Below are 21,790 nucleotides of genomic sequence, written 5' to 3' on the forward strand. Positions count from 1 at the left end.
GATTAAAATGCCCCTGATTCTTGACTGAAATTTGTGTATAAACCAGCGGACCCTAGTTCCAGATGCGCGTAACGTTGAACGACACGTCTGAAAAAAAAATTGGTGCGACACGAGGACTTCCCAGGAGCTCATCCATCCGAGTACTAATCTCACCCAAGCACACTTAACTGCAGAGTTCTGATGGGATCCGGGGCTTCAGTGCTGGTATGATCGCACCTGTTTAGTTTCGCGCTACAAATACATACACTCTTTCTCCTTTCTTCCCCCTCCCGTCATTTGTTTCCTTGTGCGTTCACACTTCACCTCTCATTCTCGTTCTAATATCGATTAAAATGCCCCTGCTTCTTGACACACATTTGCGTATAAACCAGCGGACCCTAGTTCCAGTCGCGCGTAACTTCGAACGACCTGTCTGAAAAAAAATTGGTGCGACACGAGGACTTCCCAGGAGGTCACCCATCCGAGTACTACTCTCGCCCAAGCACACTTATCTGCGGAGTTCTGATGGGATCCGGTGCATTAGTGCTGGAATGATCGCACCAGTTTAATTTCGCGCTGCAAATACATAAACACCTCTCGTTCTCGTTCAAATATCAAGTAAAATGCCACGGCGCCGTGACTCACATTTGCGAATAAATCTGCGGACCATAATTAAAGTCGCGCGTAACGTCGAACGGCACATCTGAAAAAAAGAAAATGGGTGCAACACGAGAACTTCCCAGGAGGTAACCCATCATTGTACTACTTTCGCCAAAGCACACTTAACTTCGGAGTTCTGATGGGATCCGGTGCATTTGTGCTGGTGTGACCGCACCTGTTTAATTTTGTGCTGAAAATACATACACTCCTTCTTCCCTCCCCCCCTCCCATCATTTGTTTCCTTGTGCGTTCACACTGCACCTCTCGTTCTCGTTCTAATATCGATAAAAATGCCCCTGATTTTTGACTCACATTTGCGTATAAACCAGCGGACCCTAGTTCCAGTTGCGCGTAACGTCGAACGACCCGTCTGAAAAAAAATTGGTGCGACACGAGGACTTCCCAGGAGGTCACCCATCCGAGTACTACTCTCGCCCAAGCACACTTAACTGCAGAGTTCTGATGGGATCTGATGCATTAGTGCTGGTATGATCGCACCTGTTTAATCCAACGCTGCAAATACATACACTCCTTCTCCTTTCTTCCCCCTCTCGTCATTTGTTTCCTTGTGCGTTCACACTTCACCTCTCATTCTCGTTATAATATCGATTAAAATGCCCCTGCTTCTTGACTCACATTTGCGTATAAACCAGTGGACCCTAGTTCCAGACACGCGTAACGTCTAACGACCCGTCTGAAAAAAAATTGGTGCGACACGAGGACTTCCCAAGAGGTCACCCATCCGAGTACTAATCTCGCCAAAGCACACTTCACTTCGGAGTTCTGATGGGATCTGGTGCATTAGTGCTGGTATGATTGCACCTGTTTAATTTCGCGCTGCAAATACATAAACTCTTTCCCCTTTCTTCCCCCTCCCGTTCTCGTTCTAATATCGATTAAAATGCCCCTGCTTCTTGACTCATATTTGCGTATAAACCAGCGGACCCTAGTTCAAGACGAGCGTAACGTCGAACGACCTGTTTGAAAAAAAATTGGTGCGACACGAGGACTTCACAAGAAAATGGGTGAAATATAAGGACTTCGCAGGAGGTAACCCATGCTAGTACTACTCTCGCCCAAGCACCCTTACCTACGGAGTTCTGATAGAATCTGTTGCATTAGTGCTGGTATGATCGCACCTGTTTCATTTCGTGCTGAAAATACATACACTCCTTCTCCTTCCCTCCCCCCTCCCATCATTTGTTTCCTTGTGCGTTCACACTGCACCTCTTTTTCTCGTTCTAATATCGATTAATATGCCCCTGCTTCTTGACTCACATTTGCGTATAAACAAGTGGACCATAGTTCCAGTTGCGCGTAACGTCGAACGACCCGTCTGAAAAAAAATTTGTGGGACACGAGAACTTCCCAGGAGGTCACCCATCCGAGTTCTACTCTCGCCCAAGCACACTTAACTACAGAGTTATGATGGGATCCGTTGCATTAGTGCTGGTATGATCGCACCCGTTTAATTTCGCGCTGCAAATACATAAACTCATTTTCCTTTCTTCCCCCTCCCCTCATTTGTTTCCTTGTGCGTGCGCACTGCACCTCCCGTGCTCGTTTTAATATCAAGTAAAATCCTACGACGCCGTGACTCACATTTGCGAATAAACCTGAGGACCAAAATTCAAGTCGCGCGTAACGTCGAAAGAATCATCTGCAAAAAAATGGGTGCAACACGAGGACTTCCCAAGTGGTCACCCATCCGAGTACTATTCTCGCCCAAGCACACTTAACTGCGGAGTTATGATGGGATCGGTTGCATTAGTTCTGGTATGATCGCACCTGTTTAATTTCGCTCTGCAAATACATAAACTCCTTCTCCTTTCTTCCCCCTCCCGTCATTTGTTTCCCTGTGCGTGCATTCAGCATCTCTCTTTCTCGTTCTAATATCAAGTAATATGCCCCGGCACCGTGACTCACCTTTGCAAATGAACCAGTGGTTTATAATTCCATTCGCGCGTAACGTCGAACAACCCATCCGAAAAAAAATATGTGCAACACGAGGGCTTCCCAAGTGGTCACCCATCCGAGTACTAATCTCGCCCAAGCACACATAACTGCGGAGTTCTGATGGGATCTAGCGCATTAGTGCTGGTGTGATCGCACCAGTTTAATTTCGCGCTGCAAATACATAAACTCATTCCCCTTTCTTCCCCCTCCCGTCATTTGTTTCCTTGTGCGTGCGCACTGCACCTCCCGTTCTCGTTCTAATATCAAGTAAAATGCCACGGCGCCGTGACTCACATTTGCGAATAAACCTGAGGACCATAATTCAAGTCGCGCGTAACGTCGAAAGAATCATCTGCAAAAAAATGGGTGCAACACGAGGACTTAACAAGAAAATAGGTGAAATATAAGGACTTCACAGGAGGTAACCCAGGCTAGTACTACTCTCGCCCAAGCACCCTTAACTTGCGGAGTTCTAATAGAATCCGTTGCATTGGTGCTAGTATGATTGCTCATGTTTCATTCTGCGCTGCAAATACGTACACTTTTTCTCCCTCCATCCCCCCTACCGTCATTTGTTTCCTTGTGCGTGCACTCTGCATCTCTCCTTCTCGTTCTAATATCGATTAAAATGCCCCTGCTTCTTGACTCACGTTTGCGTATAAACCAGTGGACCCTACTTCCAGTCGCGCGTAACGTTGAACGACCCGTCTGAAAAAAAAATTAGTGCGACACGAGGAATTCCCAGGAGGTCACCCATCCGGGTACAACTCTCGCCCAAGCACACTTAACTGCGGAGTTCTGATGGGATCCGGTGCATTAGTGCTGGTAAGATCGCACCTGTTTAATTTCGCGCTGCAATTACATAAACTCCTTCTCCTTTCTTCCCCCTCCCGTCATTTGTTTCCTTGTGCGTGCGCACTGCACCTCTCGTTCTCGTTCAAATATCAAGTAAAATGTCACGGCGTCGTGACTCGCATTTGCGAATAAATCTGCGGATCATAATTAAAGTCGCGCGTAACGTCAAACGGCACATCTGAAAAAAAGAAAATGGGTGCAACACGAGAACTTCCCAGGAGGTAACCCATCATTGTACTACTTTCGCCAAACCACACTTAACTGCGGAGTTCTGATGGGATCCGGTGCATTTGTGCTGGTGTGACCGCACCTGTTTAATTTCGTGCTGAAAGTACATACACTCCTTCTTCCCTCTCGCCTCCCATCATTTGTTTCCTTGTGCGTTCACACTGCACCTCTCCTTCTCGTTCTAATATCGATTAAAATGCCCCTGATTCTTGACTCACATTTGCGTATAAACCAGTGGATTGTAGTTCCAGTCGCGCTTAACGTCGAACGACCCGTCTGATAAAAAATTGGTGCGACACGAGGACTTCACAAGAGGTCACCCATCCGAGTACTACTCTCGCCCAAGCACACTTAACTGCGGAGTTCTGATGGGATCCGATGCATTAGTGCTGGTATGACCGACCCGTTTAATTCCGCGCTGCAAATACATAAACTCATTCTCTTTTCTTCCCCCTCCCGTCATTTGTTTCCTTGTGCGTGCGCACTGTACCTCTCGTTCTCGTTCAAATATCAAGTAAAATACCACGGCGCCGTGACTAACATTTGCGAATAAATCTGCGGACCATAATTAAAGTCGCGCGTAACGTCGAACGACACATCTGAAAAAAAGAAAATGGGTGCAACACGAGAACTTCCCAGGAGGTAACCCATCATTGTACTACTTTCGCCAAAGCACACTTAACTGCGGAGTTCTGATGGGATCCGGTGCATTTGTGCTGGTGTGACCGCACCTGTTTAATTTCGTGCTGAAAATACATACACTCCTTCGTCCCTCTCCCCTCCCATCATTTATTTCCTTGTGCGTGCGCACTGCACCTCCCGTGCTCGTTCTAATATCAAGTAAAATGCTACGGTGCCGTGACTCACATTTGCGAAGAAACCTTAGGACCATAATTCAAGTCGCGCGTATCGTCGAACGGCACATCTGAAAAAAAGAAAACGGGTGCAACACGAGAACTTCCCAGGAGGTAACCCATCATTGTACTACTTTCGCCAAAGCACACTTAACTTTGGAGTTCTGATGGGATCCGGTGCATTTGTGCTGGTGTGACAGCACCTGTTTAATTTCGTGCTGAAAATACATACACTCCTTCTTCCCTCCCCCCCTCCCATCGTTTGTTTCCTTGTGCGTTCACACTGCACCTCTCCTTCTCGTTCTAATATCGATTAAAATGCCACTGATTCTTGACTCACATTTGCGTATAAACCAGCGGACCATAGTTCCAGTCGCGCGTAACGTCGAACGACCCATATGAAAAAAATAGGTGCAACGCGAGGGCTTCCCAAGTTGTCACCCATCCGAGTACTACTCTCACCCAAGCACACTTAAGTGCGGAGTTCTGATGTGATCCGGGGCTTTACTGCTGGTATGATCGCACCTGTTTAATTTCGCGCTGCAAATACATACACTCCTTCTCCTTTCTTCCCCCTCCGGTCATTTGTTTCCTTGTGCGTTCACACTTCACCTCTCATTCTCGTTCTAATATCGATTAAAATGCCCCTACTTCTTGACTCACATTTGCGTATAAACCAGCGGACCCTAGTTCCAGACTCGCGTAACGTCAAACGACCCGTCTGAAAAAAAATTGGTGCGACACGAGGACTTTCCAGGAGGTCACCCATCCGAGTACTAATCTCGCCCAAGCACACTTAACTGCGGAGTTCTGATGGGATCCGGGGCATTAGTGCTAGTATGATCGCACCTGTTTAATTTCGCGCTGCAAATACATAAACTCATTCCCCTTTCTTCCCCCTCCCGTCATTTCTTTCCTTGTGCGTGCGCACTGCACCGCCCGTGCTTGTTCTAATATCAAGTAAAATACCACGGTGCCGTGACTCAAATTTGCGAATAAACCTGAGGACCATAATTCAAGTCGCGCGTATCGTCGAAAGAATCATCTGCAAAAAAATGGGTGCAACACGAGGACTTCCTAAGAAAATAGGTGAAATATAAGGATTTCGCAGGAGGTCACCCATCCTAGTGCTACTCTCGCCCAAGCACCCTTAACTTGCAGAGTTCTGAAAGAATCCGTTGCATTGGTGCTGGTATGATTGCTCATGTTTCATTCTGCGCTGCAAATACATACACTTTTTCTCCCTCCATCCCCCCTCCCGTCATTTGTTTCCTTGTGCGTGCACTCTGCATCTCTCCTTCTCATTTTAATATCGATTAAAATGCCCCTGCTTCTTGACTCACATTTGCTTATAAACCAGTGGACCCTAGTTCCAGTCGCGCGTAACGTCGAACGACCCGTCTGAAAAGAAATTAGTGCGACACGAGGACTTCCTAGGAGGTCACCCATCCGAGTACTACTCTCGCCCAAGCACACTTAACTGCGGAGTTCTGATGGGATCCGGTGCATTAGTGCTGGTATGATCGAACCTGTTTAATTTCGCGCTGCAAATACATAAACTCCTTCTCCTTTCTTCCCCCTCCCGTCATTTCTTTCTTTGTGCGTGCGCACTGCAACTCTCGTTCTCGTTCAAATATCAAGTAAAATGTCACGGCGCCGTGACTCACATTTGCGAATAAATATGCGGACCATAATTAAAGTTGCGCGTAACGTCGAACGGCACATCTGAAAAAAAGAAAATGGGTGTAACACGAGAACTTCCCAGGAGGTAACCCATCATTGTACTACTCTCGCCAAAGCACACTTAACTGCGGAGTTCTGATGGGATCCGGTGCATTTGTGCTGGTATGATCGCACCCGTTTAATTCTACGCTGCAAATACATAAACTCCTTCTCCTTTCTTCCCCCTCCCGTCCTTTGTTTCCTTGTGCGTGCGCACGGCACCTACCGTGCTCGTTCTAATATCAAGTAAAATGCTACGGTGCCGTCACTCACATTTGCGAATAAACCTGAGGACTGTAATTCAAGTCGCGCGTATCGTCGAAAGAATTATCTGCAAAAAATTGGGTGAAATATAAGGACTTCGCAGGAGGTCACCTATCCTAGTGCTACTCTCGCCCAAGCACCCTTAACTTGTCGAGTTCTGATAGAATCTGTTGCATTGGTGCTGGTATGATTGCTCATGTTTCATTCTGTGCTGCAAATACATACACTTTTTCTCCCTCCATCCCCCCTCCCGTCATTTGTTTCCTTGTGCGTGCACTCTGCATCTCTCCTTCTCGTTCTAATATCGATTAAAATGCCCCTGCTTCTTGACTCACATTTGCGTATAAACCAGTGGACCCTAGTTCCAGTCGCGCGTAATGTCGAACGACCCGTCTGAAAAAAAAATTAGTGCGACATGAGGACTTCCCAAGAGGTAACCCATCCGAGTACTACTCTCGCCCAAGCACACATAACTGCGGAGTTCTGAAAGGATCCGGTGCATTAGTGCTAGTATGATCGAACTTGTTTAATTTCGCGCTGCAAATACATAAATTCCTTCTCCTTTCTTCCCCCTCCCGTCATTTGTTTCCAAGTGCGTGCGCACTGCACCTCTCGTTCTCGTTCAAATATCAAGTACAATGCCACGGCGCCGTGACTCACAGTTGCGAATAAATCTGCGGACCATAATTAAAGTCGCGCGTAACGTCTAACGACACATTTGAAAAAAAAAAAATGGGTGCAACACGAGAACTTCCCACGAGGTAACCCATCATTGTACTACTTTCACCAAAGCACACTTAACTGCGGAGTTCTGATGGGATCTGGTCCATTTGTGCTGGTATGATCGCACCTGTTTAATTTTGCGCTGCAAATACATAAACTCATTCCCCTTTCTTCCCCCTCCCGTCATTTGTTTCCTTGTCCTCCCGTGCTCGTTCTAATATAAAGTAAAATTCTACGGTGTCGTGACTCACATTTGCGAATAAACCTGAGGACCATAATTCAAGTCACCCGTATCGTCGAAAGAATCATCTGCAAAAAAATGGCTGCAACACAAGGACTTCTTAAGAAAATTTGTGAAATATAAGGACTTCGCAGGAGGTCACCCATCCTAGTGCTACTCTAGCCCAAGCACCCTTAACTTGCGGAGTTCTGATAGAATCCGTTGCATTGGTGCTGGTATGATTGCTCATGTTTCATTCTGCGCTGCAAATACATACACTTTTTCTCCCTCCATCCCCCCTCCCGTCATTTGTTTTCATGTGCGTGCGCACTGCACCTCCCGTGCTCGTTCTAATATAAAGTAAAATGCTACGGTGCCGTGACTCACATTTGCGAATAAACCTGAGGACCATAATTCAAGTCGCGCGTATCGTCGAAAGAATCATCTGCAAAAAAATGGGTGCAACACGAGGACTTCCTAAGAAAATGGGTGAAATATGAGGACTTCGCAGGAGGTCACCCATCCTAGTGCTACTCTCGCCCAAGCACCCTTAACTTGCAGAGTTCTGAAAGAATCCGTTGCATTGGTGCTGGTATGATTGCTCATGTTTCATTCTGCGCTGCAAATACATACACTTTTTCTCCCTCCATCCCCCCTCCCGTCATTTGTTTCCTTGTGCGTGCACTCTGCATCTCTCCTTCTCATTCTAATATCGATTAAAATGCCCCTGCTTCTTGACTCACATTTGCGTATAAACCAGTGGACCCTAGTTCCAGTCGCGCGTAACGTCGAACGACCCGTCTGAAAAGAAATTAGTGCGACACGAGGACTTCCTAGGAGGTCACCCATCCGAGTACTACTCTCGCCCAAGAACACTTAACTGCAGAGTTTTTATGGGATCCGGTGCATTAGTGCTGGTATGATCGCACCTGTTTAATTCCGCGCTGCAAATACATAAACTCCTTCTCCTTTCTTCCCCCTCCCGTCATTTCTTTCCTTGTGCGTGTGCACTGCACCTCCCGTGCTCGTTCTAATATCAAGTAAAATGCTAAGGTGCCGTGACTCACATTTGCGAATAAACCTGAGGACCATAATTCAAGTCGCGCGTATCGTCGAAAGAATCATCTGCAAAAATGGGTACAACACGAGGACTTCTTAAGAAAATGGGTTAAATATAAGGACTTCGCAGGAGGTCACCCATCCTAGTGCTACTCTCGCCAAAGCATTCTTAACTTTCGGAGTTCTAATAGAATCCGTTACATTGGTGCTGGTATGATTGCTCATGTTTCATTCTGCGCTGCAAATACATACACTTTTTCTCCCTCTATCCCCCCTCCCGTCATTTGTTTCCTTGTGCGTGCACTCTGCATCTCTCCTTCTCATTCTAATATTGATTAAAATGTCCCTGCTTCTTGACTCACATTTGCGTATAAACCAGTGGACCCTAGTTCCAGTCGCGCGTAACGTCGTACGACCTGTCTGAAAAAAAAAATTAGTGCGACACGTGGATTTCCCAGGAGGTCACCCATCCGAGTACTACTCTCGCCCAAGCACACTTAACTGCGGAGTTCTACTGGGATCCGATGCATTAGTGCTGGTATGATCGCACCTATTTAATTTTGCGCTGCAAATACATAAACTCCTTCTCCTTTCTTCCCCCTCCCGTCATTTGTTTCCTTGTGTGTGCGCACTGCACCTCTCGTTCTCGTTCAAATATCAAGTAAAATGCCACGGCGCCGTGACTCACATTTGCGAATAAATCTGCGGACCATAATTAAAGTCGCGCGTAACGTCGAACGACACATCTGAAAAAAAGAAAATGGGTGCAACACGAGAACTTCCCACGAGGTAACTCATCATTGTACTACTTTTCCCAAAGCACACTTAACTGCGGAGTTCTGATGGGATCCGGTCCATTTGTGCTAGTATGATCGAACCTGTTTAATTTTACGCTGCAAATACATAAACTCATTCCCCTTTCTTCCCCCTCCCGTCATTTGTTTCCTTGTGCGTGCGCACTGCACCTCCCGTGCTCCTTCTAATATAAAGTAAAATGCTACGGTGCCGTGACTCACATTTGCGAATAAACCTGAGCACCATAATTCAAGTCACGCGTATCGTCGAAAGACTCATCTGCAAAAAAAATGGGTGCATCAAAAGGACTTCCTAAGAAAATGGGTGAAATATAAGGACTTCGCAGGAGGTCACCCATCCTAGTGCTACTCTCGCCCAAGCACCCTTAACTTGCGGAGTTCTGATAGAATCCGTTGCATTGGTGCTGGTATGATTGCTCATGTTTCATTCTGCGCTGCAAATACATACACTTTTTCTCCCTCCATCCCCCATCCCGTCATTTCTTTCCTTGTGCGTGCGCACTGCACCTTCCGTGCTCGTTCTAATATAAAGTAAAATGCTACGGTGCCGTGACTCACATTTGCGAATAAACCTGAGGACCATAATTAAAGTCGCGCGTATCGTCGAACGGCACATCTGAAAAAAAGAAAACGGGTGCAACACGAGAACTTCCTAGGAGGTAACCCATCATTGTACTACTTTCGCCAAAGCACACTTAACTTTGGAGTTCTGATGGGATCCGGTGCATTTGTGCTGGTGTGACAGCACCTGTTTAATTTCGTGCTGAAAATACATACACTCCTTCTTCCCTCCCCCCCTCCCATCGTTTGTTTCCTTGTGCGTTCACACTGCACCTCTCCTTCTCGTTCTAATATCGATTAAAATGCCACTGATTCTTGACTCACATTTGCGTATAAACCAGCGGACCATAGTTCCAGTCGCGCGTAACGTCGAACGACCCATATGAAAAAAATAGGTGCAACGCGAGGGCTTCCCAAGTTGTCACCCATCCGAGTACTACTCTCACCCAAGCACACTTGAGTGCGGAGTTCTGATGGGATCCGGGGCCTTACTGCTGGTATGATCGCACATGTTTAATTTCGCGCTGCAAATACATACACTCCTTCTCCTTTCTTTCCCCTCCGGTCATTTGTTTCCTTGTGCGTTCACACTTCACCTCTCATTCTCGTTCAAATATCGATTAAAATGCCCCTGCTTCTTGACTCACATTTGCGTATAAACCAGCGGACCCTAGTTCCAGACTCGCGTAACGTCAAACGACCTGTCTGAAAAAAAATTGGTGCGACACGAGGACTTTCCAGGAGGTCACCCATCCGAGTACTAATCTCGCCCAAGCACACTTAACTGCGGAGTTCTGATGGGATCCGGGGCATTAGTGCTGGTATGATCGCACCTGTTTAATTTCGCGCTGCAAATACATAAACTCATTCCCCTTTCTTCCCCCTCCCGTCATTTCTTTCCTTGTGCGTGCGCACTGCACCGCCCGTGCTCGTTCTAATATCAAGTAAAATACTACGATGCCGTGACTCAAATTTGCGAATAAACCTGAGGACCATAATTCAAGTCGCGCGTATCGTCGAAAGAATCATCTGCAAAAAAATGGGTGCAACACGAGGACTTCCTAAGAAAATGGGTGAAATATAAGGACTTCGCAGGAGGTCACCCATCCTAGTGCTACTCTCGCCCAAGCACCCTTAACTTGCAGAGTTCTGAAAGAATCCGTTGCATTGGTGCTGGTATGATTGCTCATGTTTCATTCTGCGCTGCAAATACATACACTTTTTCTCCCTCCATCCCCCCTCCCGTCATTTGTTTCCTTGTGCGTGCACTCTGCATCTCTCCTTCTCATTTTAATATCGATTAAAATGCCCCTGCTTCTTGACTCACATTTGCGTATAAACCAGCGGACCCTAGTTCCAGACTCGCGTAACGTCAAACGACCCGTCTGAAAAAAAATTGGTGCGACACGAGGACTTTCCAGGAGGTCACCCATCCGAGTACTAATCTCGCCCAAGCACACTTAACTGCGGAGTTCTGATGGGATCCGGGGCATTAGTGCTGGTATGATCGCACCAGTTTAATTTCGCGCTGCAAATACATAAACTCATTCCCCTTTCTTCCCCCTCCCGTCATTTCTTTCCTTGTGCGTGCGCACTGCACCGCCCGTGCTCGTTCTAATATCAAGTAAAATACTACGATGCCGTGACTCAAATTTGCGAATAAACCTGAGGACCATAATTCAAGTCGCGCGTATCGTCGAAAGAATCATCTGCAAAAAAATGGGTGCAACACGAGGACTTCCTAAGAAAATGGGTGAAATATAAGGACTTCGTAGGAGGTCACCCATCCTAGTGCTACTCTCGCCCAAGCACCCTTAACTTGCAGAGTTCTGAAAGAATCCGTTGCATTGGTGCTGGTATGATTGCTCATGTTTCATTCTGCGCTGCAAATACATACACTTTTTCTCCCTCCATCCCCCCTCCCGTCATTTGTTTCCTTGTGCCTGCACTCTGCATCTCTCCTTCTCATTTTAATATCGATTAAAATGCCCCTGCTTCTTGACTCACATTTGCTTATAAACCAGTGGACCCTAGTTCCAGTCGCGCGTAACGTCGAACGACCCGTCTGAAAAGAAATTAGTGCGACACGAGGACTTCCTAGGAGGTCACCCATCCGAGTACTACTCTCGCCCAAGCACACTTAACTGCGAAGTTCTGATGGGATCCGGTGCATTAGTGCTGGTATGATCGAACCTGTTTAATTTCGCGCTGCAAATACATAAACTCCTTCTCCTTTCTTCCCCCTCCCGTCATTTCTTTCTTTGTGCGTGCGCACTGCAACTCTCATTCTCGTTCAAATATCAAGTAAAATGCCACGGCGCCGTGACTCACATTTGCGAATATATCTGCGGACCATAATTAAAGTCGCGCGTAACGTCGAACGGCACATATGAAAAAAAGAAAATGGGTGTAACACGAGAACTTCCCAGGAGGTAACCAATCATTGTACTACTCTCGCCAAAGCACACTTAACTGCGGAGTTCTGATGGGATCCGGTGCATTTGTGCTGGTATGATCGCACCCGTTTAATTCTACGTTGCAAATACATAAACTCCTTCTCCTTTCTTCCCCCTCCCGTCCTTTGTTTCCTTGTGCGTGCGCACGGCACCTACCGTGCTCGTTCTAATATCAAGTAAAATGCAACGGTGCCGTCACTCACATTTGCGAATAAACCTGAGGACTGTAATTCAAGTCGCGCGTATCGTCGAAAGAATTATCTGCAAAAAATTGTGTGAAATATAAGGACTTCGCAGGAGGTCACCTATCCTAGTGCTACTCTTGCCCAAGCACCCTTAACTTGTCGAGTTCTGATAGAATCTGTTGCATTGGTGCTGGTATGATTGCTCATGTTTCATTCTGTGCTGCAAATACATACACTTTTTCTCCCTCCATCCCCCCTCCCGTCATTTGTTTCCTTGTGCGTGCACTCTGCATCTCTCCTTCTCGTTCTAATATCGATTAAAATGCCCCTGCTTCTTGACTCACATTTGCGTATAAACCAGTGGACCCTAGTTCCAGTCGCGCGTAACGTCGAACGACCCGTCTGAAAAAAAAATTAGTGCGACATGAGGACTTCCCAAGAGGTAACCCATCCGAGTACTACTCTCGCCCAAGCACACATAACTGCGGAGTTTTGAAAGGATCCGGTGCATTAGTGCTAGTATGATCGAACTTGTTTAATTTCGCGCTGCAAATACATAAATTCCTTCTCCTTTCTTCCCCCTCCCGTCATTTGTTTCCAAGTGCGTGCGCACTGCACCTCTCGTTCTCGTTCAAATATCAAGTACAATGCCACGGCGCCGTGACTCACAGTTGCGAATAAATCTGCGGACCATAATTAAAGTCGCGCGTAACGTCTAACGACACATCTGAAAAAAAGAAAATGGGTGCAACACGAGAACTTCCCACGAGGTAACCCATCATTGTACTACTTTCACCAAAGCACACTTAACTGCGGAGTTCTGATGGGATCCGGTCCATTTGTGCTGGTATGATCGCACCTGTTTAATTTTGCGCTGCAAATACATAAACTCATTCCCCTTTCTTCCCCCTCCCGTCATTTGTTTCCTTGTCCTCCCGTGCTCGTTCTAATATAAAGTAAAATTCTACGGTGTCGTGACTCACATTTGCGAATAAACCTGAGGACCATAATTCAAGTCACCCGTATCGTCGAAAGAATCATCTGCAAAAAAATGGCTGCAACACAAGGACTTCTTAAGAAAATTTGTGAAATATAAGGACTTCGCAGGAGGTCACCCATCCTAGTGCTACTCTCGCCCAAGCACCCTTAACTTGCAGAGTTCTGAAAGAATCCGTTGCATTGGTGCTGGTATGATTGCTCATGTTTCATTCTGCGCTGCAAATACATACACTTTTTCTCCCTCCATCCCCCCTCCCGTCATTTGTTTTCTTGTGCGTGCGCACTGCACCTCCCGTGCTCGTTCTAATATAAAGTAAAATGCTACGGTGCCGTGACTCACATTTGCGAATAAACCTGAGGACCATAATTCAAGTCGCGCGTATCGTCGAAAGAATCATCTGCAAAAAAATGGGTGCAACACGAGGACTTCCTAAGAAAATGGGTGAAATATAAGGACTTCGCAGGAGGTCACCCATCCTAGTGCTACTCTCGCCCAAGCACCCTTAACTTGCAGAGTTCTGAAAGAATCCGTTGCATTGGTGCTGGTATGATTGCTCATGTTTCATTCTGCGCTGCAAATACATACACTTTTTCTCCCTCCATCCCCCCTCCCGTCATTTGTTTCCTTGTGCGTGCACTCTGCATCTCTCCTTCTCATTCTAATATCGATTAAAATGCCCCTGCTTCTTGACTCACATTTGCGTATAAACTAGTGGACCCTAGTTCCAGTCGCGCGTAACGTCGAACGACCCGTCTGAAAAGAAATTAGTGCGACACGAGGACTTCCTAGGAGGTCACCCATCCGAGTACTACTCTCGCCCAAGCACACTTAACTGCAGAATTATTATGGGATCCGGTGCATTAGTGCTGGTATGATCGCACCTGTTTAATTCCGCGCTGCAAATACATAAACTCCTTCTCCTTTCTTCCCCCTCCCGTCATTTCTTTCCTTGTGCGTGCGCACTGCACCTCCCGTGCTCGTTCTAATATCAAGTAAAATGCTAAGGTGCCGTGACTCACATTTGCGAATAAACCTGAGGACCATAATTCAAGTCGCGCGTATCGTCGAAAGAATCATCTGTAAAAATGGGTACAACACGAGGACTTCTTAAGAAAATGGGTTAAATATAAGGACTTCGCAGGAGGTCACCCATCCTAGTGCTACTCTCGCCAAAGCATTCTTAACTTTCAGAGTTCTAATAGAATCCGTTACATTGGTGCTGGTATGATTGCTCATGTTTCATTCTGCGCTGCAAATACATACACTTTTTCTCCCTCTATCCCCCCTCCCGTCATTTGTTTCCTTGTGCGTGCACTCTGCATCTCTCCTTCTCATTCTAATATTGATTAAAATGTCCCTGCTTCTTGACTCACATTTGCGTATAAACCAGTGGACCCTAGTTCCAGTCGCGCGTAACGTCGTACGACCTGTCTGAAAAAAAAATTAGTGCGACACGTGGATTTCCCAGGAGGTCACCCATCCGAGTACTACTCTCGCCCAAGCACACTTAACTGCGGAGTTCTACTGGGATCCGATGCATTAGTGCTGGTATGATCGCACCTATTTAATTTTGCGCTGCAAATACATAAACTCCTTCTCCTTTCTTCCCCCTCCCGTCATTTGTTTCCTTGTGTGTGCGCACTGCACCTCTCGTTCTCGTTCAAATATCAAGTAAAATGCCACGGCGCCGTGACTCACATTTGCGAATAAATCTGCGGACCATAATTAAAGTCGCGCGTAACGTCGAACGACACATCTGAAAAAAAGAAAATGGGTGCAACACGAGAACTTCCCACGAGGTAACTCATCATTGTACTACTTTTCCCAAAGCACACTTAACTGCGGAGTTCTGATGGGATCCGGTCCATTTGTGCTAGTATGATCGAACCTGTTTAATTTTACGCTGCAAATACATAAACTCATTCCCCTTTCTTCCCCCTCCCGTCATTTGTTTCCTTGTGCGTGCGCACTGCACCTCCCGTGCTCCTTCTAATATAAAGTAAAATGCTACGGTGCCGTGACTCACATTTGCGAATAAACCTGAGCACCATAATTCAAGTCACGCGTATCGTCGAAAGAATCATCTGCAAAAAAATGGGTGCATCAAAAGGACTTCCTAAGAAAATGGGTGAAATATAAGGACTTCGCAGGAGGTCACCCATCCTAGTGCTACTCTCGCCCAAGCACCCTTAACTTGCGGAGTTCTGATAGAATCCGTTCCATTGGTGCTGGTATGATTGCTCATGTTTCATTCTGCGCTGCAAATACATACACTTTTTCTCCCTCCATCCCCCATCCCGTCATTTGTTTCCTTGTGCGTGCGCACTGCACCTCTCGTTCTCGTTCAAAAATTAGGTAAAATGCCACGGCGCCGTGACTCACATTTGCGAATAAATCTGCGGACCATAATTAAAGTCGCGCGTAACGTCGAACGGCACATCTGAAAAAAAGAAAATGGGTGCAACACGAGAACTTCCCTGGAGGTAACCTATCATTGTACTACTTTCGCCAAAGCACACTTAACTGCGGAGTTATGATGGGATCCGGTGCATTTGTGCTGGATAGACCGCACCTGTTTAATTTCGTGCTAAAAATACATACACTCCTTCTTCCCTCCTCCCCTTCCATCATTTGTTTCCTTGTGCGTTCACACTGCACCTCTCCTTCTCGTTCTAATATCGATTAAAATGGCCCTGCTTCTTGACTCACATTTGCGTATAAACCAGCGGACCCCAGTTCCAGTTGCATGTAACGTCGAACAACCCGTCTAAAAAAAAATTGGTGCGACACGAGGACTTCCCAGGAGGTCACCCATCCGAGTACTACTTTCGCCCAAGCACACTTAACTGCGGAGTTATGATGCGATCCGGTGAATTAGTGGTGGTATGATCGCATCCGTTTAATTCCGCGCTGCAAATACATAAACTCCTTCTCCTTTCTTCCCCATCCCGTCATTTGTTTCCTTGTGCGTGCGCACTGCACCTCCCGTGCTCGTTCTAATATCAAGTAAAATGCTACGGTGCCGTGACTCACATTTGCGAATAAACCTGACGACCATAATTCAAGTGGCGCGTATCGTCGAACGGCACATCTGAAAAAAAGAAAACGGGTGCAACATGAGAACTTCCCAGGAGGTAACCCATCATTGTACTACTTTCGCCAAAGCACACTTAACTTTGGAGTTCTGATGAGATCCGGTGCATTTGTGCTGGTATGATCGCACCTGTTTAATTTCGCGATGCAAATACATAAACTCCTTCTCCTTTCTTCCCCTCCCGTCATTTGTTTCCTTGTGCGTGCGCACTGCACCTCTCGTTCTCGTTCAAATATCAAGTAAAATGCCAGGCGCCGTGACTCACATTTGCGAATAAATCTGCGGACCATAATTAAAGTCGCGCGTAACCTCGAACGGCACATCACAAAAAAGAAAATGGGTGCAACACGAGAACTTCCCAGGAGGTAACCCATCATTGTACTACTTTCGCAAAAGCACACTTAACTGAGGAGTTCTGATGGGATCCGGTGCATTTGTGCTGGTATGATCGCACCCGTTTAATTCCGCGCTGCAAATACATAAACTCCTTCTCCTTTCTTGCCCCTCCCGTCATTTGTTTCCTTGTGCGTGCGCACTGCACCTCCCGTGCTCGTTCTAATATAAAGTAAAATGCTACGGTGCCGTGACTCACATTTGCGAATAAACCTGAGGACCATAATTCAAGTCGCGCGTATCGTCGAAAGAATCATCTGCAAAAAAATGGGTGCAACACGAGGACTTCCTAAGAAAATGGGTGAAATATAAGGACTTCGCAGGAGGTCACCCATCCTAGTGCTTCTCTCGCCCAAGCACCCTTAAAATGCGGAGTTCTGATAGAATCCGTTGCATTGGTGCTGGTATGATTGCTCATGTTTCATTCTGCGCTGCAAATACATACAGTTTTTCTCCTTTCTTCCCCCTCCCGTCATTTGTTTTCTTGTGCGTGCGCACTGTACCTCTCGTTCTCGTTCAAATATCAAGAAAAATGCCACGGCGCCGTGACTCACATTTGCGAATAGATCTGCGGACCATAATTAAAGTCGCGCGTAACGTCGAACGGCACATCTGAAAAAAAGAAAATGGGTGCAACACGAGAACTTCCCAGAAGGTAACCCATCATTGTACTACTTTCGCCAAAGCACACTTAACTGCGTAGTTCTGATGGGATCCGGTGCATTTGTGTTGGTGTGACCGCACCTGTTTAATTTCGTGCTGAAAATACATACACTCCTTCTTCCCTCCCCCCCTCCCATCATTTGTTTCCTTGTGCGTGCACTATGCATATCTCTTTCTCGTTCTAATATCAAGTAATATGCCCCAGCGCCGTGACTCACCTTTGCAAATGAACCAGCGGTTTATAATTCCATTTGCGCGTAACGTCGAAAAACCCATCCGAAAAAAAATAGGTGCAACACGAGGGCTTCCCAAGTGGTCACCCATCCGAGTACTACTCTCGCCCAAGCACACTTAACTGCAGAGTTCTGATGGGATCCGGTGCATTAGTGCTGGTATGATCGAACCTGTTTAATTTCGCGCTGCAAATACATAAATTCATTCCCCTTTCTTTCCCCTCCCGTCATTTGTTTCCTTGTGCGTGAGCACTGCACCTCCCGTACTCGTTCTAATATCAAGTAAAATGCCACGGCGCCGTGATTCACATTTGCGAATAAATCTGCGGACCATAATTAAAGTCGCGCGTAAAGTCGAACGGCACATCTGAAAAAAAGAAAATGGGTGTAACACGAGAACTTCCCAGGAGGTAACCCATCATTGTACTACTTTCTCCAAAGCACACTTAACTGCGGAGTTCTGATGGGATCCGGTGCATTTGTGCTGGTATGATCGCACCCGTTTAATTCCTCGCTGCAAATACATAAACTCCTTCTCCTTTCTTCCCCCTCCCGTCATTTGTTTACTTGTGCGTGCGCACTGCACCTCCCGTGCTCGTTCTAATATCAAGTAAAATGCTACGGTGCCATGACTCACATTTGCGAATAAACCTGAGGACCATAATTCAAGTCGCGCGTATCGTCGAAAGAATCATCTGCAAAAAAATGGGTGCAACACGAGGACTTCCTAAGAAAATGGGTGAAATATAAGGACTTCGCAGGAGGTCACCCATCCTAGTGCTACTATCGCCCAAGCACCCTTAACTTGCGGAGTTTGATAGAATCCGTTGCATTGGTGCTGGTATGATTGCTCATGTTTCATTCTGCGCTGCAAATACATACACTTTTTCGCCCTCCATCCCCCCTCCCGTCATTTGTTTCCTTGTGCGTGCACTCTGCATCTCTCCATCTCTTTCTAATATCGATTAAAATGCCCCTGCTTCTTGACTCACATTTGCGTATAAACCAATGGACCCTAGTTTCAGTCGCGCGTAACGTCGAACGACCCGTCTGAAAAAAAAAATTAGTGCGACACGAGGACTTCCGAGGAGGTCAACCATCCGAGTACTACTCTCGCCCAAGCACACTTAATTGCAGAGTTCTGATGGGATCCGGTGCATTAGTGCTGGTATGATCGCACCTGTTTAATTTCGCGCTGCAAATACATAAACTGCATCTCCTTTCGTCCCCCTCCCGTCATTTGTTTCCTTGTGCGTGCGCACTGCACCTCCCGTTCTCGTTCTAATATCAAGTAAAATGCTACAGCGCCGTGACTCACATTTGTGAATAAACCTGAGGACCATAATTCAAGTCGCGCGTAACGTCGAAAGAATCATCTGCAAAAAAATGGGTGCAACACGAGGACTTCACAAGAAAATGGTTGAAATATAAGGACTTCGCAGCAGGAAACCCATGCTAGTACTACTCTCTCCCAAGCACCCTTACCTACGGAGTTCTGATAGAATCCGTTGCATTAGTGCTGGTATGATCGCACCTGTTTCATTTCGTGCTGAAAATACATACACTCCTTCTCCTTCCCTCCCCCTCCCATCAATTTTTTCCGGGTGCGTTCACACTGCACCTCTCCTTCTCGTTCTAATATCGATTAAAATGGCCCTGCTTCTTGACTCACATTTGCGTATAAACCAGCGGACCCCAGTTCCAGTTGCAAGTAACGTCGAACGACCCGTCTAAAAAAAAATTGGCGCGACACGAGGACTTCCCAGGAGGTCACCCATCCGAGTACTACTTTCGCCCAAGCACACTTAACTGCGGAGTTATGATGCGATCCGGTGCATTAGTGGTGGTATGATCGCATCCGTTTAATTCCGCGCTGCAAATACATAAACTCCTTCTCCTTTCTTCCCCATCCCGTCATTTGTTTCCTTGTGCGTGCGCACTGCACCTCCCGTGCTCGTTCTAATATCAAGTAAAATGCTACGGTGCCGTGACTCACATTTGCGAATAAACCTGAGGACCATAATTCAAGTCGCGCGTATCGTCGAACGGCACATCTGAAAAAAAGAAAACGGGTGCAACACGAGAACTTCCCAGGAGGTAACCCATCATTGTACTACTTTCGCCAAAGCACACTTAACTTTGGACTTCTGATGGGATCCGGTGCATTTGTGCTGGTGTGACAGCACCTGTTTAATTTCGTGCTGAAAATACATACACTCCTTTTTCCCTCCCCCCCTCCCATCGTTTGTTTCCTTGTGCGTTCACACTGCACCTCTCCTTCTCGTTCTAATATCGATAAAAATGCCCCTGATTTTTGACTCACATTTGCGTATAAACAAGCAGAACATAGTTTCAGTCGCGCGTAACGTCGAACGATCCATCTGAAAAAAAATTGTTGCGATACGAGGACTTCCCAAGAGGTCACCCATCCGAGTACTACTCTCGCCCAAGCACACTTAACTGCAGATTTCTGATGAGATCCAGTGCATTAATGCTGGTATGATGCCACTTGTTTAATTTTGCGCATCAAATACATACACTCCTTCTCTTTTCTTTCTCCTCCCGTCATTTGTTTCCTTGTGCGTGCACACTGCACCTCCCGTACTCGTTATAATATCAAGTAAAATGCCGCGGCGCCGTGACTCAAATTTGCGAATAAACCTGCGGACCATAAATCAAGTCGCGCGTAACGTCGAAAGAATCATCTGTAAAAAGATGGGTGCAACACGAGGACCTCCCAAGAAAATGGGTGAAATATAAGGACTTCGCAGGAGGTCACCCATCCGAGTACTTTTCTCGCCCAAGCACCCTTAACTGCAGAGTTCTGATAGAATCCGTTGCATTAGTGCTGGTATGATCCCTCATGTTTCATTCTGCACTGCAAATACATACACTCTTTCTCCTTCCATCCCCCCTCCCGTCATTTGTTTCCTTGTGCGTGCACTCTGCATCTCTCTTTCTCGTTCTAATATCAAGTAATATGCCCCGGCACCGTGACTCACCTTTGCAAATGAACCAACGGATTATAATTCCATTCGCACGTAAAGTCGAACAACCCATCCGAAAAAAAATAGGTGCAACACGAGGGCTTCCCAGGTGGTCACCCATCCGAGTACTACCCTCGCCCAAGCACACTTAACTGCGGAGTTCTGATGGGATCCGAAGGTTTAGTGCTGGTATGATCGCACCTGTTTAATTTCGCGCTGCAAATACATACACTCCTTCTCTTTTCTTCCCCCTCCCGTCAATTGTTTCCTTGTGCGTTCACACTTCACCTCTCATTCTCGTTCTAATATCGATTAAAATGCCCCTGCTTCTTAACTCACATTTGCGTATAAACCAACGGACTCTAGTTCCAGACGCGCGTAACGTCGAATGACCTGTCTGAAAAACAATTGGTGCGACACGAGGACTTCCTAAGAGGTCACCCATCTGAGTTATAATCTCGCCCAAGCACACTTAACTGCGGAGTTCTGATTGGATCCGGTGCATTAGTGCTGGTATGATCGCAATTGTTTAATTTTGTGCTGCAAATACATAAACTCATTCCCCTTTCTTTCCCCTCCCGTCATTTGTTTCCTTGTGCGTGAGCACTGCACCTCCCGTTCTCGTTCTAATATCAAGTAAAATGCTACAGCGCCGTAACTCACATTTGCGAATAAACCTGAGGACCATAATACAAGTCGCGCGTAACGTCGAAAGAATCATCTGCAAAAAAATGGGTGCAACACGAGGACTTCACAAGAAAATTGGTCAAATATAAGGACTTCGCAGGAGGTAACCCATGTTAGTACTACTCTCGCCCAAGCACCCTTACCTACGGAGTTCTGATAGAATCCGTTGCATTAGTGCTGGTATGATCGCACCTGT

The 21,790-nt window shown here is 46.5% G+C and overlaps 6 non-coding genes and 38 pseudogenes across 6 annotated transcripts; all 44 read right to left on the bottom strand.

The window, feature by feature from the left end:
- Positions 1-99: 99 nt before the first annotated feature.
- On the bottom strand, positions 100-218 carry LOC148244750 (5S ribosomal RNA; annotated as a pseudogene).
- A 205-nt stretch (positions 219-423) lies between these two features.
- On the bottom strand, positions 424-542 carry LOC148244751 (5S ribosomal RNA). The gene has a single exon (XR_015815930.1). It is a non-coding gene; the product is annotated as a 5S ribosomal RNA (ribosomal RNA).
- Positions 543-697: 155 nt separating this feature from the next.
- Positions 698-816, bottom strand: LOC148244752 (5S ribosomal RNA; annotated as a pseudogene).
- A 204-nt stretch (positions 817-1,020) lies between these two features.
- LOC148244753 (5S ribosomal RNA) lies at positions 1,021-1,139 on the bottom strand. The gene has a single exon (XR_015814575.1). It is a non-coding gene; the product is annotated as a 5S ribosomal RNA (ribosomal RNA).
- Positions 1,140-1,344: 205 nt separating this feature from the next.
- LOC148244754 (5S ribosomal RNA) lies at positions 1,345-1,463 on the bottom strand (annotated as a pseudogene).
- A 523-nt stretch (positions 1,464-1,986) lies between these two features.
- On the bottom strand, positions 1,987-2,105 carry LOC148244755 (5S ribosomal RNA; annotated as a pseudogene).
- A 205-nt stretch (positions 2,106-2,310) lies between these two features.
- Positions 2,311-2,429, bottom strand: LOC148244756 (5S ribosomal RNA; annotated as a pseudogene).
- A 205-nt stretch (positions 2,430-2,634) lies between these two features.
- On the bottom strand, positions 2,635-2,753 carry LOC148244757 (5S ribosomal RNA; annotated as a pseudogene).
- Positions 2,754-3,315: 562 nt separating this feature from the next.
- LOC148244758 (5S ribosomal RNA) lies at positions 3,316-3,434 on the bottom strand. The gene has a single exon (XR_015815500.1). It is a non-coding gene; the product is annotated as a 5S ribosomal RNA (ribosomal RNA).
- Positions 3,435-3,643: 209 nt separating this feature from the next.
- LOC148244759 (5S ribosomal RNA) lies at positions 3,644-3,762 on the bottom strand (annotated as a pseudogene).
- Positions 3,763-3,965: 203 nt separating this feature from the next.
- LOC148244760 (5S ribosomal RNA) lies at positions 3,966-4,084 on the bottom strand (annotated as a pseudogene).
- Positions 4,085-4,292: 208 nt separating this feature from the next.
- LOC148244761 (5S ribosomal RNA) lies at positions 4,293-4,411 on the bottom strand (annotated as a pseudogene).
- Positions 4,412-4,618: 207 nt separating this feature from the next.
- LOC148244762 (5S ribosomal RNA) lies at positions 4,619-4,737 on the bottom strand (annotated as a pseudogene).
- Positions 4,738-4,940: 203 nt separating this feature from the next.
- LOC148244763 (5S ribosomal RNA) lies at positions 4,941-5,059 on the bottom strand (annotated as a pseudogene).
- A 205-nt stretch (positions 5,060-5,264) lies between these two features.
- On the bottom strand, positions 5,265-5,383 carry LOC148244764 (5S ribosomal RNA; annotated as a pseudogene).
- Positions 5,384-5,944: 561 nt separating this feature from the next.
- LOC148244765 (5S ribosomal RNA) lies at positions 5,945-6,063 on the bottom strand (annotated as a pseudogene).
- A 209-nt stretch (positions 6,064-6,272) lies between these two features.
- Positions 6,273-6,391, bottom strand: LOC148244766 (5S ribosomal RNA; annotated as a pseudogene).
- A 532-nt stretch (positions 6,392-6,923) lies between these two features.
- Positions 6,924-7,042, bottom strand: LOC148244767 (5S ribosomal RNA; annotated as a pseudogene).
- A 209-nt stretch (positions 7,043-7,251) lies between these two features.
- On the bottom strand, positions 7,252-7,370 carry LOC148244768 (5S ribosomal RNA; annotated as a pseudogene).
- Positions 7,371-8,273: 903 nt separating this feature from the next.
- Positions 8,274-8,392, bottom strand: LOC148244769 (5S ribosomal RNA; annotated as a pseudogene).
- Positions 8,393-8,953: 561 nt separating this feature from the next.
- On the bottom strand, positions 8,954-9,072 carry LOC148244770 (5S ribosomal RNA; annotated as a pseudogene).
- A 209-nt stretch (positions 9,073-9,281) lies between these two features.
- On the bottom strand, positions 9,282-9,400 carry LOC148244771 (5S ribosomal RNA; annotated as a pseudogene).
- Positions 9,401-9,966: 566 nt separating this feature from the next.
- Positions 9,967-10,085, bottom strand: LOC148244772 (5S ribosomal RNA; annotated as a pseudogene).
- A 203-nt stretch (positions 10,086-10,288) lies between these two features.
- LOC148244773 (5S ribosomal RNA) lies at positions 10,289-10,407 on the bottom strand (annotated as a pseudogene).
- Positions 10,408-10,612: 205 nt separating this feature from the next.
- On the bottom strand, positions 10,613-10,731 carry LOC148244774 (5S ribosomal RNA; annotated as a pseudogene).
- Positions 10,732-11,292: 561 nt separating this feature from the next.
- Positions 11,293-11,411, bottom strand: LOC148244775 (5S ribosomal RNA). The gene has a single exon (XR_015814766.1). It is a non-coding gene; the product is annotated as a 5S ribosomal RNA (ribosomal RNA).
- Positions 11,412-11,972: 561 nt separating this feature from the next.
- Positions 11,973-12,091, bottom strand: LOC148244776 (5S ribosomal RNA; annotated as a pseudogene).
- A 209-nt stretch (positions 12,092-12,300) lies between these two features.
- On the bottom strand, positions 12,301-12,419 carry LOC148244777 (5S ribosomal RNA; annotated as a pseudogene).
- Positions 12,420-13,279: 860 nt separating this feature from the next.
- On the bottom strand, positions 13,280-13,398 carry LOC148244778 (5S ribosomal RNA; annotated as a pseudogene).
- A 903-nt stretch (positions 13,399-14,301) lies between these two features.
- Positions 14,302-14,420, bottom strand: LOC148244779 (5S ribosomal RNA; annotated as a pseudogene).
- A 560-nt stretch (positions 14,421-14,980) lies between these two features.
- On the bottom strand, positions 14,981-15,099 carry LOC148244780 (5S ribosomal RNA; annotated as a pseudogene).
- Positions 15,100-15,308: 209 nt separating this feature from the next.
- On the bottom strand, positions 15,309-15,427 carry LOC148244781 (5S ribosomal RNA; annotated as a pseudogene).
- An 888-nt stretch (positions 15,428-16,315) lies between these two features.
- Positions 16,316-16,434, bottom strand: LOC148244782 (5S ribosomal RNA; annotated as a pseudogene).
- Positions 16,435-16,643: 209 nt separating this feature from the next.
- Positions 16,644-16,762, bottom strand: LOC148244783 (5S ribosomal RNA; annotated as a pseudogene).
- Positions 16,763-16,968: 206 nt separating this feature from the next.
- On the bottom strand, positions 16,969-17,087 carry LOC148244784 (5S ribosomal RNA; annotated as a pseudogene).
- Positions 17,088-17,651: 564 nt separating this feature from the next.
- LOC148244785 (5S ribosomal RNA) lies at positions 17,652-17,770 on the bottom strand (annotated as a pseudogene).
- Positions 17,771-17,974: 204 nt separating this feature from the next.
- On the bottom strand, positions 17,975-18,093 carry LOC148244786 (5S ribosomal RNA). The gene has a single exon (XR_015815525.1). It is a non-coding gene; the product is annotated as a 5S ribosomal RNA (ribosomal RNA).
- Positions 18,094-18,302: 209 nt separating this feature from the next.
- On the bottom strand, positions 18,303-18,421 carry LOC148244787 (5S ribosomal RNA; annotated as a pseudogene).
- Positions 18,422-18,983: 562 nt separating this feature from the next.
- LOC148244788 (5S ribosomal RNA) lies at positions 18,984-19,102 on the bottom strand (annotated as a pseudogene).
- Positions 19,103-19,661: 559 nt separating this feature from the next.
- Positions 19,662-19,780, bottom strand: LOC148244789 (5S ribosomal RNA; annotated as a pseudogene).
- Positions 19,781-19,989: 209 nt separating this feature from the next.
- LOC148244790 (5S ribosomal RNA) lies at positions 19,990-20,108 on the bottom strand (annotated as a pseudogene).
- Positions 20,109-20,312: 204 nt separating this feature from the next.
- On the bottom strand, positions 20,313-20,430 carry LOC148244791 (5S ribosomal RNA; annotated as a pseudogene).
- A 561-nt stretch (positions 20,431-20,991) lies between these two features.
- Positions 20,992-21,110, bottom strand: LOC148244792 (5S ribosomal RNA). Its single transcript, XR_015815850.1, has one exon. It is a non-coding gene; the product is annotated as a 5S ribosomal RNA (ribosomal RNA).
- Positions 21,111-21,315: 205 nt separating this feature from the next.
- LOC148244793 (5S ribosomal RNA) lies at positions 21,316-21,434 on the bottom strand (annotated as a pseudogene).
- Between the last annotated feature and the right edge of the window lie 356 nt (positions 21,435-21,790).

This window comes from Carica papaya, chromosome 8 (assembly GCF_054855325.1).
Source record: "Carica papaya isolate Zhongbai chromosome 8, ASM5485532v1, whole genome shotgun sequence".
NCBI lineage: Eukaryota > Viridiplantae > Streptophyta > Magnoliopsida > Brassicales > Caricaceae > Carica > Carica papaya.